Genomic DNA, 19,711 nt, shown 5'->3' on the forward strand with positions numbered 1-19,711 from the left:
AAGATAAATCTGTCGCGCCCTTTCTTTTTCATATTTATTTCGAGCTTTTCTCTAAAAATCTTCCCCCAGTGGAATGAAAGTAAGTTATCCACGGAGTGAGAACAGGAGATGGCTAACTTGATAAATCCACAGGAACAGTCAGAATAAACCAAACTGAGTTGGAATTAGTTTCGTTCCGGCTGCTGGATTTCTCGGTGAGTTCCAAAGGTGGCTAGAGAAGCGAGGCTGGATTTTCTCGAAAGGGGTACGCGGTAGAAGGTGTCTTTTCGAGTGAGATGGAAAAGCGTACCAGAGGGAGGGAGGTCAACAGATTTGACCCAAATAAACCTCATTTCCTATTCCTTTCGCGAATGAGGGGTCGAGCTGGGTCGAATCTTGCGGTAAGGACCCTCAAGTTCGGCATCCTTCTATCCATGGATATTTTCTACTTTACGGTCGATATACGTTGCGCAAATTTTCCCCTATGAAACGTGCATTATCATAAATGTCTTATTCAAAGGGCGAGCGCTGTTACAGATGGAAATACCGTACACGTTCTGTCGACGTGTACCTGGAGGATGAGCGGGACTCCCTTCAAGACCTACTCGTACACGTGGCGCTTCCACTCTCCGTACAAAAGGGTTTCGAAATCCTCAATAGAATAACGATACGTCGAACTAGATGCCATGGAAATATATATTTGCGTATAGGAATCGAAATGGCTTTACAATCTTCTCGTGTACGTAAACCGCTTGGATGACACCTGATAAATCCAACTCCATCATGGATAATCTCATTCTGAGTTTACACCCGGAGAGAATAATTGATCGGGATATCCCTGGCACTCGATCCAGTGCCTAAAACCGTTATTGATATTGATACTTGTATTGTGTGAAGAATCTTTTGTCTATATAAATCTACAGTAGACCTACCAAGGACGTCTTCTTATTTTCACAAGACTTTTTCAAATTTCTCGTAATGTTCTTTCTCAATTTCGTACTTGGTCAAGGTGCGCAATTACAGTTCTTCAAGGTTGAACTTAATATCGACCCACTCTATTACAGACATATTATTCAGGGACCTTGATGGTCATCGATCCAGTCATATTTAAGACAATGCTTAAGAACTACTACAGGCCAGGATGGACTCACGTTTTCTGTCTTTTTATTCTTAGCGCTCGTAACATACGATGTAATGATTAAATCTGTTTATTCCACATTCTTGTATAAAATTTTACGTACAACGTTAAATGCCAACTGTAGGTCTGCACTGATGCGTACGGTTGCCTTAGAGGCTTCAAATGTAGATTGATTCATGGAAATGTACGCGAACGTGTTAACCTCATAATTCATCTTGCCACATACATAAATCATCACAATGGCCAGTTTCGTACCCCGAAGACACAGCGATTCAGCTATTTATAAGTGTGACGTGTACGACCCGCGCCTAGAAGGGATGCGCACCACGTGTTGCGAGGGACGTTGTGTCACGTTCGCACGTCGTAGGCGTCGTCCGATCGATGACTACTCCGCTGTGTAATAAAATACCTAACAAAGGAAGGCTTCTTCCTTGACTTCCTTCTCCCCCCCGCTTCCATCTTCTCCGCAGACACGTGAAAAAATATTTGGATGCTCTCAGAGATGCTGATCGCTTTATGGATTCCTTGACTCGCGATGGGATAAGGTTCGTGTAGTAAGGATAACCCGGAGAAGAGATTCTCAGAACCCGTAACGAGCAACCGCGTGCGACTAGGAAAATTGTGAAAGATAAGAAGACGAGGAGATAAGATGAAATTTGTAAAAAAATCCTTTGATTTTCCCAACGGGTGGGAGAGAGAGAGTCGTAGGAAAAGCAGGATTCCCCGTAGAATCGGCCTGATTCGGCTCAGAAATTTTTCGTCGGTTTCTCCGTTAACTTATACGTATTGTACTGTAGCTTGGTACGTGCGGGGAAAACGAGTCGCGTACAAATACAGCACGGGCCAATCCTCGGCGCCAGTAGCTACGTGCACTGTAAAATAGACGCGAAGTTCCGCGGTCGGATAAATCTCCGACGAAAACGCGTTGAGGATCCTAAGGTGGGCGTGCGGAGAAAAGGTTAGAGGCGAGGTCCAGGGAGGAAGGCCGATTGAGAGTAGCCCGACTATTACTTCTCGAACGTGTGCACCGAACTCTTGGTGCACCCGGTGCACGTGCTGCATGCGTTGAGGTTAGGTCTGTACTCTTAGGAAGTGAAGATCCAGACTGCGAATCCTTGTCGTTCTGGGTACATAGACGTGGGGAGATAGCAGGCTCTCGTGGCATCGCAGCATCCACTGTCTAAAGATTAACTGTTGCACGCTAGTCGTGTTATTGTGCTTTGTCTGCGGTCTGACGGTGACGGATCGGCCGCGTCAGGGATATGACGTCGTGTTATTTTCCTTGCTAGGACGAGTGTCCCAAGACTTGGGTAAATAAACGTTAAAGCTTCGAGCAAGATAAAGGCGACGTGGCCTTTGGACGGTGGAAAGAGGTAAAGCCTGTTATATGATTTTCCTTCCTGAGGCGGAAGACGTCCGGGTCCTTTTATCCGACCTGAGATTATCGTCGAGGCGCAAACAGTTTGGGAAAGTTTGTATGCGGAATTACGCAAGGGGTTTTGCGATAAAATTGTGCAGTCCACGTGCTGCATGGTCGTCTTAATAAGATATAGGAGTAGAAATATCGCAGTGGCCATTTAAAAAAATTTCTTTGTACCTTTCTGCTTTTCAGCTTTCGAGTCTGTGAGGACGCGTCCTTATTTTTTTTTCGACGCGTCCAATAAATCCAGTGCGAAACTTTTGGCTAATCCAATTCCTTCCTAGCAAATTTCACGAGGCGCGCTTCGTGCTTTGAAAAGTTTTCGCGCACCCTATATACTATTACCGTTTCGATCGAGATATTTTACGGTAACCACCGACTCCTAACCGTTACCCCTTTTTTTTATGTGTTGCAGGTACGTGATTGCATCGTAAAATTCATCCAGCTGGCATTGGCGCGTCTAAAAATGGCTTTCCGGCTTTTCTGAGAACGATAGTAAGTAGGGTAAGGATCTAGGCGCGAGAATACAGAAGGAAGACGGGGTTATCTTCGGGGCGTTTATAACCTTTAAATCTTGGTGGTGTGTGATATTAAATTTTTATATTGCTAGTCCATAGAAAATTAGATAAGGAGAAGATTTATATTGTTCGAAAGTGCGGATGATAAAGGTACGAACTGCAGTCGTTTCCGCGAGTCGAAGATCATCTGTCTAGGGGACTCGTTTACCTCGAGCTTCATAGGAAGATGTCCCCTTTCAAAAGTTGTCTTACTCGCTCACAGATTATACCGTGGACTGCGATGCATCGTTTCACCCATCGTTCGCGCGAGTACGTAATTTAATTATTCGCAATCATTAGGTTTTTTTTTATCGTATTCAAATTTTGCTGATCCCCCTCTTCCCACTTTGCATATCTCTCGATATGCTTTTATTTTGGCTGACTAGTTACATTTATTTATTTTTTTTGCTCTAACTCGTTTTCCGTTCATCAATATCGTCTCGAGGGCGAACGTCGAAATCCCGTCGTGCACTTTTGTTATGCATCAACGAGTGCATTTCCGGGCCGGATACACACGAAATTCGATTCAATTCAAATTTCGTTGCCAGTCCGTTGCCCCGCACTTTATTTATGGACTCTCGTGTCATTGGTATTTTGATGCGGGTGGCGATAGCCGATCGAAACAATGACGGAATAAATTACTATCGATTCTCACCGTGAGATATTCGAATCTCCCGTTGGTCGTAGTCAATCCTGAATCGTAAGTGATGTCGATAAATCATAGGGCTCAGGAGCGATTCGATCGAATTCAACCTGAAGAAGATTTCGCGCTGTCGGTTCATTGAGAACGTATCATGGCTGAGCGGATATTCTTCCATTCAATATCCACTTTACCCAGATGGTAAGTGTCAAAACCTATTTCCACTCTAACAGTCCAAACCTTACACCTCTTTTACATTGGTCACATTCACATTTGTTACAACACTCTGTTTCCATTGGACGATCAGTTTAAAGAAAAAGCACCTTTAATACGTCCCATAAAAAATATATATATAGTAATGGTAATTCATCGCGGTACCTTCATATCACCCTAGATCTCTTCTCTCCCACCATAAACCCGTAACGCACGTTGGATAAAAATAAGATGGAGAAAGAAAAAAAAATGGTCTATCATAAACGTACGAGCGGGGCCCCCTATCTGGAGAGCCCTTATAGGACTCCGTGAGAGAATACTGCGTGGGCCCTGGATACCTCGGTCATAGCATTTGCCCAGCAAGCGGAAAACCCGGGTTCGAATCCCTGGTCCAGCCAATATCTTTTCGCGGATCCTCCATTAAACTGACCCTTCTTCGCGCGACGTCGTCATTCGCCCGAAGAAATTGTCTAGGATTGTTTTGACAACCCTCGAAGATATCTCGGCATTGCCCTTACGGCTTAGCGAGTGTCGCAAGCCCCGTTGCCAGGGAATGAAAAGGGAGAAGACTGCAGGCTTGCGGCGTATCGTTAAAGGGCAAAGTGACATCAAGAGTCTCACAATGGTGCTGATTGGTGAAATTAGCTAGCGCAGCCGGCGGGTCTTTCGAGTTCTCGCTTCAATGCCGTGAGAACGAGAGAAAGGAGAGAAGACGAGTCGCGAAGGAACGAGTCGGTGTGGGAGCGAGCGATCGTCGCGTCTCTCCCACTCGTGCCTGTGAGTTGCGATCTGTGAGCCACGAGCTGTGCAAGCGGAGACGCGCGCGTCGCCTATGGATTGCGGAGACAATTGCGAGCTTCCTCTTGGCACGTGGAGTATCCCGCATCCGTCGCTCTTGTCGCGGTACCGTTATGAACGTGCCTTTAAAGCATCTTTCGCCGTGCATCGCGTATCGTCGCTACTAGATTGGCGTGTTTCGATTTTTACGACTCAATCTTACGACTCACGCTTCGCGGGTACCCTGCGTCATCCGGGTCGCGAAGATTCCGTCGCGCTTTGGATCTTTATTCACGAGATACGAGGTCGCCTTGGCAAGGAATCTACGGTGAAGTGCAGTCGAACGGCGCGAAGGTGCACGTATTGTAAAACTTCGTAACATGGGCAAAACTCCTCGAGCTGTAATTTCCAACCCTTCAACCCCCACCTGGTATACTGCTCCACTTTATAGTTTTCTATGGAGTTGCTTGCATTAACCAAAGATTTTCACGTGAACGGCTATGCGCCCGGGCATGTATCACGGAGAACGTAGGCAAATATATAGGTACGTATATTCGGAATATTTTTTGCTTATAAATGCACGCGCGATTAACGCGGTTTATGTACGTAGAGAATAGAAAACGAGGCACGGATACAGAGCAGAGTGTAGAAGAATGTAGAATCTCCCAGGAGACTTGCCAAAGCAAATTCTTGAACTTCATGTGTAGCTCTTCGTTACCCTTCGTATATCGCAACGATAGTCGGGAAGCAGTTCGGTAGTTAGGACAATAAAGGGGGGACCAAATTGACTCTCCATGCCTCCGTCTCTTTTTCCCTATCCCTCGTCCTATTTCTTGTCTCTTTTCTCTTTTACAAAGAACAACCCTTGTACTCTCCCGCCACCCTCTGTTCGATGAGAATTAAAAGCTAAAACCGTCGAACGAAGTTACGTCGACCTCAATTAACATGGCGGCGAATTAGTATTGGGATTCTCATTTTCGCGCTTAATGAAAGCCGCACCCTGCGTCCTGCCGTTGGGTCGGCGTCGGGCGTCGCGGCGCTCGCGTTTCGAAATGAATGTTCTCTCCTGTACGCTTGTCGTAAACCATCCTTGTCTTTTTGCCAAACAATCCAGGATAGTCGGGATGAAAGTACAGGCCCGTACCTCAATAACAATCGGTTGTTCTTATCGGGAGAAAAAAAAGAAAAAGTACTCGCGGCTAAAGGGTTACGTAAGAACACGGCACTTGAAAAATTCAATTCAAGCGATCAACTATTAGCCGGTTGGACGATCCGAGCCACTGCCGAAGACGTCGACGTCTACGTCGATGTCGTTCCTCCTTTATAACTCTCCTCTAGACTCTTTCTTCTAGCCGATTGCTTTCCTGGTACCTTCTTTCTTGCCTTTTGCGACCTGAAAGGTCGACGTCCTGCGTCGCTCTCGAGAGTCCTCGTAAAAAGTGCAATACTTGTGCCTGACGTCCAGCGTCAGTATACACATACGCGCACTGTATACGAGTTAAATTGAAGTTAAATCCATGAAATACCAACTTTATATTACTAATACTGTAATACTAAAATTATATTTAATTTTTTTCTTCCAAAAGGAGCCACTCTGGCAATATCAGATTAAAAAATTATCTAGATAATCGCCCGTCGGGTCTTCGTCATAACTAACGCTCAGTAAGCAGCCTCTCCTCGTCGTATCTCTGTTGTCACGTTAGGAAATCGAATTTATTTTCCAGCCGCGAACACGTCGCCATCGTGGCAGAACCAACCTGTCAGAAGCACCGGGTCGTTCGTTTTTTACCCTTTTAATCTCTCTACGTCCCTGAAGAGCAAAGTTCGCCAATGTCTGTCTTCTTATACGTTTGTATACAGGTTCTTTACCTGTATACCTACCATGTGCATATTCCTACAAAAAAAAAAAAAAAAAAAAAAAAAGAAAAAAAATAACAGGAAAACATTATTAAAAAAAAAAAAAAAAAAAAAAAAAACACGAGTAAAACGAAATTGTCGGCCCTTGTGAAATTTGATTCTCGCCCCGGCTACGCATCTTGCTACTGGGATAATATTTATGGTCGTCACTGCCTATCTGACTCTGTGTTAGCAATCTTAGACGTCTTAGGAAAACAAGCCGGGCATCTATGCAGCGTCGCGCGTAAATCTGTCAAGCGGCGTACCTCGTATCTTCCGTAGCCTTAAACTTGTGGTCTATTCATAGACACGCGATGCTGCAACCTACGCAATAATGCAAGCGATTAATGCACTTGAGAACTAGACATCTTGCACACACACCCTCTCTTTCTACTCCGCTGTTGTACCAAGCCGTTGTACTCAGCCTTATTCCAACCCTACTCCTGTATTACTACTCCTGTCCATGGTCCTTTACTCTACAATTGTTTAAAACAGAACTTTACCATTGGCATGCGTACTCGAGCAGAAGTCCATACCATTTCGATCTTTGATTATGGGACGTAAAGACAATTTTATACGTGACATTTGTTTGTTAGCTTTTATATAGATACTAATTCTCGAACTAATTTCTACGGTAATCAATTCTTCTGTCGCGTCACACGAGACTGGTCGAAAATCTTTCTCGATGTGAGATCGGATACCTTTATTGGACATAAAGAGGACACATTTCTTACGAATATATCTTGGTCTGGGTATTTTCTGTGAAATTAAAAAAAAAATAGGCATTCCAACAAGACGCCGGTTATCGTTATGGATTCTAGTAGAATTACTTGGTGTCGTAATTAAAGACCATGGCTTTTTGTTGGAGTACAAGAAACTATTTAGCTCGAAGCGCGGACCCGCTACGTGGTTAGCATACCCCCGCAGTATTAATATGCTTGGCATAACACGGGAACGTTGTAAACTCGCCAACAAAGAAAATTGAATGAACCCCCGGTGCCCCGTTGCATCGTGGCCACTGGGTTGCTTGTATACATTGCTTGGATGGCTGGCTGGCTGCCTGGACGGCCAACTAGAAGGTTGGCTGACTGGCTAGATCGTTGGATGGGTCGAACGGTTGACTGGCTGGATGGCTGGCTGGCTTACTCCGAAGACTTGGCTCGGTTACTTCGTTAGCTTGCAGAACCGTAGTAAAATGCGTAATTGCAGTTTCAAATGGGCAAAGATGCAATATGTGCTAGGCTAACGTGTGGCTTGTATTTGGCTACGAGAATTAAAGAGGTATAGAAATACTTTTGGCGTTCTCTAGTACTACGTGCGCAATATCATTTTTACGTTGGGCATTGTGCTTTCGTGAAGCTGACGAAGCTTCCAGTGATTTCTCTGACGTACGATAAATACGAATATTGGTATCGTAGAAATTTCATTGTCATTAAATTGCAGATATTGTTTGCAGTCTGTCGAGAGCTCTCTTGTGATATTCGTGTTAGCTTAATACACACAGTCACTTGGACTAATGGTCCGCCCTTTCCTCTTCCGAAGTAAATTCTCAGGAAATGCTCCGGAGAAGCTTAGGGAGCTTTCGAGATCCTGTGCTAGGGCGTACACACCTCAGTCAGCAACTTTGAATACCAGTCATGTGGACTTACATATATGAAACGTACTGTATCTATTCCAAGCCGTCTTCTCCTATTCTCTAGCCACTGTTATGTGTGTATTTATATATATATATTCTTAGGCTTTCCATCCTACAATTTACTCTATATTTACCTAGTCGTACGTAGACAAAGCCAGAGTGTGCGAATAATACATACAGTCTGGTCTTATTTACAACTGGAACTGTCCGTAATACAAATACAATGGTATTATTTCACTTGCGTTAGCCCAGCACTTTTCGTTCTTCTCCAGTACAAAAAAAGTAGTTCGCGTGTTTCTTCCTCTCTTTTACAGGCAGCACAAAATGCGACCTTAGACTGGTGTTGAAATTCCCATAGGAACAAGAGAGACTTAAGCCTCCCTCGTATTAGTAAACGCGCGTATAACCGCGATCGTATCCTTTTATTCCTGTAATTCGCAATTCCGGTTGCGCAGCAGCCTTTACCCCAGAGAGAGACCCTCTGTCTATACTAGTATCCTGTTAGGGTACCTTTCATACCAGGCCGAGGATACGTAATCGCTTTGCGTGACGAGCACTCGTTGTCGGGAACCTTCGACTCGAACGCTGCGTCTGCTAAAGTCTACACTAACTTCATATGAACGCTCCTTTATGAAACTGTACAAACAGTCGAGTCTACTTGGATTGGTTTACCGTGTATTGCTCGCATTCCTATCTGCTGTTCGTAGCTGTGTATCTATATGCCAACTGTGCAGACCTACTTTGATCCTTATCCGGACGGGGACTTCTGTTCGGGGCTGGTACTTAAGTCCTTCTTCGGCAAGGTTTGCCTAACTATTTGCATATTCGTGTTTACTTACGTTGTTGCACAAGGAAACCGAATTTCTGCTTTGCATGTAGCGGAGAAGACATACGTAACGTGTCCTCGTTGACAGGCTATAAAAGCAGTCACCCCTGAGCGAAGGTCAAGTAAGGAGGTCAAGGCCAATTAGCAACTTGTGACTGAATGTACTGTAGCGCTGGGTATTCCGTGACTGGGTAAATTTCTTGCTTGAAAATGAATTCGCGATATCCCGAAGAATGTCGTTGTTCTGGCGAATCGATTTCTTGGAAATTTACCCCGAGGCTGGGGATATTTAAGTAAATCGATGCAGCCGCGTTTCAGGTTTCCGACGTCAGGATTCATTCTGGTTTGCGAATCGCGATTACGTCAAATGGAAGGGTTAGGTTGTCTGTGAGTATATATACAGTTTTTTAGCGAATGTATACCACTATTATGGTGATAAGATACTGAAGAAAACGATACTCACGTAATTGAAATTTTTTAATTGACAAATTTTAAGTTAGGAAATGTAAACTTTTTTTTTTATATTCATTTAAGAAAACTCTTTGCCAATACGGTGCTTCATTTATTTTTGCCGGTCGGCTAACGCTCTTGTTTGATGGAAATTTTCAATTTTTAATTACAATTTTCCCCAAAACCGACTAACAAATTTCTATTTTGCAAGTGCCGGTTTTCTTCAGTATTTTACCACGATTCTGCTGGTGTATATCTGATACGGGACTTTTTGGACACTCTGTATACACATATTGGGTGGTTCGGTAGAGAACAAATTCCCAATCGTCTGTCTTGAGGTGATTTGAAAAATATATTCAAGACAATTTGAATGGCTTCGAAGGGCATACATGATGCAGACACCATTTTTTTCAGTTTTCAAGGATGTTGATTTTTTTATTTTTCATGAAATTCTATTTTTGTTTAATTAGACTAAACATCTAATTAGGACTAACTGGATATATGATACATTTGTTTTTTTAACTTTACTTTCTTTGGCGTTTGGCCTTTTTAGCTTGTATCTCTAGGGAACGAAGTAATTAGTACGAGTAAACAAACGTATTCTCTTGCTAATTGATAACTACAACTTTTTAATTAAGTCGTAATACCCAGTAAGACATGGCCAGTTTCATTCAGGAAATTGTTCTTGTATCAATGTACTGCTCCCTCAGCCATTGTCTGTTTTTAGTATAAATGCATATAATATCGATTTTACATTTCTTCGAGGACCTAGATTTGTTAACCGGCATGAATTATGTTATTTCACTGGCAGTTAAAAATTCTAATAAGATAACGTGAAAGTGTAAATTAAAAAATATTTTTGAAATTCGCAAATAACATAAGTGTATCGTACATGGTGAAATCAGTGAAAATTAATTCTCTAATCGTATTAAATGAAAAGCACAATGTAATTGAAAAGAAAACATTGATACCCTTGATGACGTCGGAAAAAATTATCTCAAAAAAAAAACCTTTTTTCCGCATATTCGTCCTTTATAGTTATTCAAATTATATCTTGAACAATTTTTCGGTTCTTCACGACCAAGCGAGATATTTAGGTGTTAGGTTACTAGTGGACCACCCTGTATATTACATAAATAGTGGATGTATATTTATTCATCTCAGCTCACGACTTCCTGGGTTCACTTGCATATAGCATTTCTTCTGGTTCTTGGCTTTCTTCTAATTCATTAGCGTTTTCGTTTTTGCATCTATTTTCTCAAAACCAAGTAACAACTTCAGAAATACCGCTACCGGCCTTACGAACCACATTTTCTTTCTCGTCTTTATACACGCATACACTTTTTAAAGTAAATTCATTAAAGTCAGGCATTCTGTCCCAGTGAGGTTTCGAATAATAAACTTGTACATCTAGACGACACCACGCGAGGAAAACTCCCTTTTCCACGAGTTCCGATAACCTTTTCTTTTTCGAGACATCGCCACGCTTGTTCCAACGTAATCCTTCTGAATAAAGAACTACGACGGATATTCTGTCTAGGATAAATTTAAAAGGTAATGAACTTTTCTACCACGCAACTGTTTTTTTTTTTAGTGAAAATTGATTTAATCTTTTAGAGGTTAGGTATATATCCAGGCCTTACGACGGCATCCGATAGCCATAAAAAAAAAATGAAGCCCGATCCGACGAACAATAAATTTCCCATTACGTGCTTGTATAGATTTCTCCTGGCAGACACGAGTAAAAAAGAGTCACAAATGGCCCTGATAGGGAATTTCACAGCAGGCGACAAAAGAACCACGTAACAAAAGCGAACAACGACAAACATTATTTGAAAACTGACAAATTTTCTTTTCTCCTTGTGTTGCTCTAAGTATACCTATACATATGTATAAAAGCGCGTAAGAATTTTTGGGCTGGTTCCGCTTCTCACCAATATTCATTTTAACGTTCAATGTACCTTTGTTTATCCCCCTTTGATACTCAAATCTATTCAGATTTCAGTATCCAGTACGACAGCGCCATTCGTAACGCTTCTCTCTTAGAAAGCAACGATATTACAAAACTCAGCGTAGAGTCCCATTAAAAGGGAGACTTCGTAGCAACCCTCTTTAAAGCGACCCCACGCTGCATAAGTAATGCTCGAAACATGGAACGTCCATCAGGTCCCAAAAGAAAAAGAAATACCTGGCCGTACACAGAGTTAGAAGCAATTATCATACCCATGAAAACCAACCCAACCAGTTTCATCCCCTTGATAACCCACGCTTGTCAATGATTGAAATCATAGGAGAATCGGGGGTAAAAATGTCACTAGGGTGGGATTCCATGCTACGCTGCTAACTATGTAGGCACATCAGTTATGTCCTGAGCCCCGATACTCTGTCTGTTACGTCAGTAGCATTAGTGACGACAGGGGAGTACAAAGGGCATAAGAACGAGGGACCAGGATGAATAGCCGAAAATTTGGGGCGCATCGAGTCAAACGCCGTTACATTGGGGAATAACAAAAATTACACGGTCATCTCAATTTCACTTAATCCTCTCTTTCCGCCGAGCCCCCGTCCTCGTGTGTTCAAAACGTAACGCGACAATTTTCCATGTGCCCGCACAGTTGCTCCCTTTAAGTCCGTTTCACATCGCAGCCACGACTATGGAGTTTCCCATTATGGCCTCGCCAGATGTCACGGGTTTCCAAGAGACACCGTGACCAGAGTCGTTATCCTGTGAAATACATCTGCCACCACGGAACCAAACAAACCGCGACGCTGTGTTTCACAATTTCATTTTTCCCATCCCTTACGTCTCCTTCCGTTTCTTCTTCTTCTCCCTCGTCCCGTTCGTCCCTTGCGCTGCCTACGTAGTAGCCTAGTAAACCCCCAATATACACGCGGATGTAAATGCAAAACCGCGAATATTTTGAGCTAACAAATTTTTATGAAATAATTCAGTATCTGCACCAGCCCCTTTGGATACTCGCCCAAAGGGGCCGTTTCAAATATTCCTTACAGTGCGTGCCGAGCGTATCACGATTCCGCCCTTATTTAATCAGGCAGCCGGAAAGGAGTAGGATCACCAAGGAAATCAAAGTCTCGAATTAATGAACCGCGTATCACTGGCATATCCCCCTATCTTTTCCTCTTTTTTTTTTTATCCTGACCTTTTTCACCAAATTTATTCTCATTCCCAAATGCATAGCGAATCCTGTAGCTACCGTGATAAGGGATGAAAGAGAATTTTCACTGCTTATACTTCTTATCGTTATCGCTCCCCCCCTCTTACAACCCTATGCCAACCTTCCCGGTACTACAATATACAGGTATAGTAGATCCCTATGCTCTCCGTAGCTATACGTGTACACTATACCTATATAATATACGTATACCATGTGCTCCTCTTTATGCTTGGATAATTGTTAACTCAAAGGGATACAAAAGCTCGTTTCTCTCCCGCATCGTCTGTACGTTTGCAGCATTTGCTCTCCTTCGCTCGCTGCTCCTTCGCCTCCGTCTCTATGTCCCGAGGGATAAAGTGCAGATGAAGCGAATTTGCTTGAGGAGCTTTCGCTTGAAAGCTCGGCCCAAGATTTCACCCTCAGGAGATTCGTTCCGTGTAAAGATCAGGATGATTTATTTTTTTTTTTTTCATTTTCAATTTTGGGACGGCTACCAACGACTGGCCGTTATTGGTTCGCGAGGGTCGGTGTGTGCGTGAAATTCTGAATGACAATAGATAAGGATAGTGCCTTCTTTCAGTGACATCTTATTTTTATTCCCGAAGGCTTTTGGTTCGCGAAAATTCTGGCCAATATGCAATAACGCGACATATAGGAGACCAACTGGCGATAAGACTATGGGTGTCACGTTTTGCATATGTACTTTATATACTATATGGATATATCCATATATATGTGCCCGTTCCCGACAAATAAATCCAAACTCTCATATCCAGCATCCGGAGGACTAGGCGTTTGCTCTTAAATTTTCTTAAAGTGGCGCAGCCTATATTATTCCCAGGGGACTTTTATTCCTTTGTGATTCATCGCCGAGTAGACTTCACCGCGGTACCAAATGTACAGCGTTTCTTGTATCATTGGATATATTACTATATCGTTCTTTGCCTTAATCTTCATTTATCTCGTTCTTTCATTATTTTCAATGAATGGAACGATGCTGACTCACAATAACCGTTATAAATTTACCATACCATTCACAGGGTACCTATTGGTACTCTTGCGTGATTCGATGACGTTAAGAAAATATTTTTAATTATCAGTCTAAATGTAATTGGTAATTATAATCATGGATTCGCATTACGTAATACGTCATGATCAGATTACTTTCTGGAATTCAAGTTCCTTTATGAATTCATAGCTAAAAATGTTTTTTCGTACGGAAATTCTGCTTCGTATAAGTGACGTAATTTTTCGAAATAAATTAATTATTCTCTTATCGTAAGTAATTTCTCCGGGTATCGGGAGAAAATAAAAAGAGAGTTTCCAGTAACTTAACTTCGCGCAGCAACTTCCTTACGTTATTACAGGAACTAATCGTAAAATACGTATTAAGTTCTGTATGGTTGCTTGGTTCTTGAGTCCTTAATTAAATTAAATTGGAGCAAAGTTCAGGACACATAGTGGGCGGCGCTAATATACTGATAATCATTTGCGAATTACAAGTTCCGGTCTCTACAATCGAAACTTCGTACTTTCGTTGCCGCCAATACTCCCTGGGATAGCGATTACAAATATTTTCATTCTGATCACGAGTCTCCAATTTCTCTATACGCTAATCAGGTACTGTTAAAGGGACGTTAAGTAATGAGGGATACGGAACGATACGACGTGGAAAATCGTCGATTTACGAGATTCCCGTGCGTCGCGCATAATGGATAAATTCGTATAATCACTCGAAATCGCGAATGATTAAATGCTTCTGAGTCACTCTCGGTGCAGCCTGCAAACTGCAAATGGCAAACTGCAAACTGCAGGCTCACTTATCGTGCTTAACCCGACTAAATGAATGAATTAAATGCAGCGCAGGAGTCGGTGCATTGGCAAACTACTTATTATGATCACTCTTATATATGTATATATATATATATACACATAAGCATCGATGTGGTATTCATTAGCTTCGTTGTATTAGCAATTGCATTAGCCCTATTAGGTGTGGAGTGCAGCTCAAATTGGTGGATTGGCCAATGTGACAAGTGACGTTCGGTTCGATCCGTCCGACGCATTACATGTGACATTTATATGTACAGAGCTATAATCAAATGCGATCTCGTATTTGCGTGTATACTCGATTCTATAGAGGATTGATTATAGTCAGAATGACACGGGCGATCCCGTGCGTATTAAGGAAGATGGGATCGATAGTAGATGGGAGCGTCAAACATCATTATGGATAGAACATTAATTTTCCTACTAGCCGCGCAAACACCCCACCAGCACGTCGCTTCCGACTTATCCACCTCCATCTCGGGAGCACGAGCGCACGTTTCCGGTATCGCGAAACCTGCCATACTTTGTATCTCAGGGTGTTCGAACCACTGGGTATAAGGCAGGTAGGTGTATCCACCCTTGGGATCTAGGTTCAACTTTTCCTGGACCATCAATCACCGGTCGCGTAATAGCTAATAAATTGTCTCTGGCTGATGCAAGAACCAGACAAATGATGGGGCTGTCCTGGTCGGCCCCTCTTCTTTGCTGCGCCGCCATTTCCTTCCTGCTGGAGTAGCTGGTTTCGAACGGACCATGTGATGGGCTGGAATATCTGTGCCAGGAAGAGAATGGCATAGGTCCCTGAGATAGATACCGATATAAGGATGGTCGAGTAGACGAGTGTTGCGTCTCAGCTGGAGAGAGGGCCTGGAAGAACAAATGACGTTGCCAGCCGGTGCTACCAACCCCAGGATACAGGCGACCAACCTTGGGACAGCTAGCGCTAACGAGCCACTTAGGCCTTCCAAATGCCTCAGTAGCTGTCTAGGTGCCTAGCTGACTCTATGGTTTGATCACTGGCCCAATCCTTCCATCCTTCCTTGATTTCGCCTACCAGCCTCCTGGTTTCCCTTCAGCTCTGCTCGTCGTGGCAAACCGCGATAACTGTTATTGTTAAAACGGGAATGTCGGCTTGGGCTTGACGCTGACAAATGGACCAGATAAATCAGAAACGGCGACGCGCGGGACGGCTGTTTTGACCCTTTGACCTTCTTTTAGGTCGGATCCCACATTACCCTCTGTAACTAGCAGATATCATATTTTAGGAAATGATTTATTCTATGCGATCAGGTAAATTCACTATGAGTACAGTAACTTATGAAGTCTTTGACTATATATGGTTATTTCTTTTGCTGTAATTATATTTGCTTTTTCATGTTTTTTCGATTTCTAAATAAAACAATACAGGGACGAAACTTTTAGTCGCTATCGTATCAACGTACACGAGGAAGGCTACCTTGATACCTTCATTCAGTACTGAATCAACTCTCCACCCTCGTGCACACGGCTCGTAACATAACGCAGTAAACGCGCTATAAAAGGCGCGTTAGGTCCGCGACTTTACCCCTTTTACGCCTTGGATGGAATATCATGACTTTTGACGTTGGCTTAATATCGCCAGTTCTACTTAGAACGATCCGCCATATATATATATATATATATATTTCCTCACGAGACTCAACTTAAAGGGGATCTCACACGCGCTCCGTGTCTCCTTTGAAGTTACGTCTTTGTCACGTGCTATTGACTTCCATCCCTCCTCAACGTAAGCGTTCCCCCTCCACCCTAAGGGAATCGACGTAACAACCCTTACAGGTACGAATATATCAACTTTAAGAATTTGATTAGCAGTCGCCATTTCATTCTTGGAGATATCGTTATTTGATTTTGCTTGAATGATAAATTCAAGAGTTTTCAGTACTTCTGCAATATTGGAGTCTCGGTTCTTTCGTTGCTTCGAAATTTATTGGATTTTCAATTTTCCTCCTCTCATGAGATTTCATACGTTTTTAACCGTCGCAATCTGATACTCGTTCAGGGAAATCGAATTAGTATCCGAATTCTGAGATGAGCTGAGCTTCGAACTCATTGGAACGACTTCGCTGCACGGGATTGCTACTCGATCGAAAATGGGTCCTGTACACTTGAGTATATTGTAGGATGCCCTTCGGCGCAATCAACTTTTGCTTCTCTTCGATTAGAATCTAGCACGCAATACGTAACTCGGTAAGTTATGGTTAGCTGGCGTGGTGAACTCGTAGAAAATAATGGCGTCTTCCAGCCGCTAAAAATCTACGTAATAAATCTTTATAGAAAAGTAGACGTCTAGAAAGACCGCTAGCACCTGCTCCTCTTACTTTCTTGAAAATACATCGATTTTCTTAGGCTTCTCTATATGGACCCGGTGATCATTCTTATCGAATACCTTGTACTTACCGCAGGAGCACAAAAAATCGTCGAAACACGCAATTCCTATCAATTTGGATCTTTCGATACAATGCCTTGATCAATTGTTGCCCACGTACGTAGATATGACCGAATGCCTCATCGATTTCAAGACATTGTAGCGTATGTCTCCTTCGTTTCTTTTTTCTTCTTTTTCAAAACTCTTTTTTTTCCACTTTATTCCTTCAGGGCATCTTTCAATGAATCACTCCCATCTCAGACGACAATGGCACCCATCTGTTTCTCTCGTTCACGACGAAGCAGCTTTCGCTTCGACGAGGAAGAAATTTTAAAAATTTACGTTTTCTTATCAATCGCATCGTATATTCTTGTCCTTGGTTACGTGCATCGTGACAGTAACGCAACTGTTTAAGGTATCCTTGAAATTTTCAAATTTCGCCCAAACCTCATTTCACTCACAATTTCGTTAGTTAATTCGAATAATTTGTACGAATTATCTGCCGGGTGCAAGTGCACTTGGAAAATTTGTCGATATTGCATTTCTGTTACGTTATACAGATAGTGGGCAGCTGATGAAATATGACAACGAAACGTAGAAAAATCTGCGAGGTAGACAGTTTTATGACTTTTTTTCGACGGTTATCGGATTGACTGTAAATCTTGATTTAAAATTATCGACTGTTAATAGGCGACGATTCTTTCGCGGTGTGTCAGAGTCACGTGTACCTCGTGTAGTACAGTGACGTGTCACGATTGAAAATATGGCGCCATTACGCTTTTGGCAATTCCACTAAAAAGATAACTGTTACAGGTAGTCGATCGAAACGAGTGCAGAATCTCTGAAGGAAACGTAAAGAAATATTCGTACTCTGTGTATAACATACTCGAAGTCGAAGTTCAACAATGGCACTGAGCTAGGGAAAAAGATAATGTAATATAGTAGTAGCCGCACGGATTGCCTGGCTTCAAAAAGACATATCCCTGAACGGATTCCTTTCATACACGAAGCGGACGGTTATCATCGGCACCGTAACTGATTACAAGAAAAACCAAATCTCTATCTCCGAGTCTGTTCCTGTAACGGACAATGGTCAAAGTTCTTGGACTGTGAAACCGTGAAAAGACAAGGATCCGGTGACGTGTACATCGTCGCCATCTACGACGTGGTTGTTTTCTTCGTCGCAGCAGACGTCATCGAACGTTCTGATAAGAACGTAAGAGCGATAGAGTCGGGTCAGGCTTCTTCACGGACGGAAGAAACAGCTTTGGAGCTCCGATGCTTTTTAAGCTGAGACATTGACGAGGGATGGAAGGAAGGAGAGTAGGTACAAAGAAGTAGCAGTGGAAAAAGGACGAACGAGTACGAGGACAAAGAGAAGCTTAGAAATTGGGAAAGAACGTTGAGAAGACATAGAGGAACGTCTTCTCCTTGAAGTCATCCGAAACTTTTGAGTTCGCACGTGCTGAACTTCCCGAGTCGAAACCTGATTTTATGTCCTTTCGAAGATGCAGCTCCATGTATATTCCAAAGGTCCAACTGTGACCATATTGATTTACCAATAAAAGCTCGACCTCGATTGGACCAAATGGCGCATCTAGAAGCTGAAAGAGTAATCAAAGTTCAACGAAGCACCAGCTGCACCTGCATCACAGTTCATCCACCTCGCGTGCAAGTGCATCAAGGCACTTTGAGTTTTGCGAAAATATGTTTACGGCAAACTTACCTCGCGCAGGAGTTTTCCGCGTCGCTAGACGTGCACCTACAGTTTTCCAACCTTCTCCAGTCAACCTAACCTGACCTAAAATACTTACTACCGTCGGGATCAACAGTCTATAGCAGCACCAGTAAATATTCCTTGGCATAAGCTCCGGCAGTCTCTAATCTTGGAACCGCGTATACAGAAAAGTCTGCTCGGTGATGGAATAAAAAGAAATTTCGCCGGTAAACCGAACCTTAGACGTTGCAGTGAAATTTTTGTTTTGAGCTCTTTGACTCGAAATATTCGAGTCGTTAGGATCAACGAATATAATAAATATTACTGAGGCCGCAACGAATTGAGTGACGACAACATATAGGGTTACCGAATTCATCAATCCCATTCAGGCGTAAAAAGGATAATCCTCCCAGGTATAATGGAGGAGACCGAGTTCACTGTTGCTATTGTGTTTATATACTTTAGCTATAGATGCATCGCGTCAGCGACCCGTTATACTGAAACCGCGATTGTTATTTCCATTTGCATGACAAGGCAAACGGCAAGGGTGTAACGAGATTTCGTAGGGCGCAGTGTCGTGTATATGCAATGCCTGGTGGTTATACGGGGTGTTATCCAAACAGCTCTTTTCAAACGCCATGGCCAAGGGGTTTCTTTTGAGTGACGTACTAAAAACCAGTCAGTTGTTTCGTGCGGTTCTTCCTTAGGGTGTCTGGATTAAATTTCATCCCCGTGCCTGGCCTCTATGCTAAACCGCTGCGGTAAGCCTCAATGAAAAATCTAAGTAATGCCGTATGGCGCGACTCGCCCCTTTTTTGACATACGGTATAATTTCATATACTACATGCTACTAATTTACTCTTCGTCTTTTCTATGTATACAAACTAACATTCGACTCCAAGCTGTTACCACGTGCATTGGTACTTGCGTTTATATATGTGTAACGGGTAGTTACAAATTCTCGTTTATCGAACAGGAAACGGAAATGCTCGAAAATCGTCGGTCAAATTGGGGCACTACCCTGGAACGAGTGCTTGTCATTAGGTTACCCC

General features: G+C 42.9%; 1 protein-coding gene across 11 annotated transcripts in view; it reads left to right on the forward strand.

Annotated features, from left to right (window-relative positions):
- The window catches only part of LOC107272928 (fasciclin-1), a 149,084-nt gene that overhangs the window by 38,571 nt on the left and 90,802 nt on the right, over nt 1-19,711 (forward strand). Inside the window, exon 1 of one of the 11 annotated variants that reach the window (XM_025090315.1) lies at nt 5,247-5,268. The exons of the other annotated variants lie outside the window; for them this stretch is intronic. The gene's annotated coding sequence lies outside the window, so the exon portion shown is untranslated. Of the gene's footprint in view, nt 1-5,246; nt 5,269-19,711 lie in introns of those variants that run through there. 11 annotated transcript variants of the gene reach the window in all.

The sequence above is a fragment of the Cephus cinctus genome, unplaced genomic scaffold (genome assembly GCF_000341935.2).
Source record: "Cephus cinctus unplaced genomic scaffold, Ccin1 Ccin1_scaffold0087, whole genome shotgun sequence".
NCBI classification, from domain to species: Eukaryota; Metazoa; Arthropoda; class Insecta; order Hymenoptera; family Cephidae; genus Cephus; species Cephus cinctus.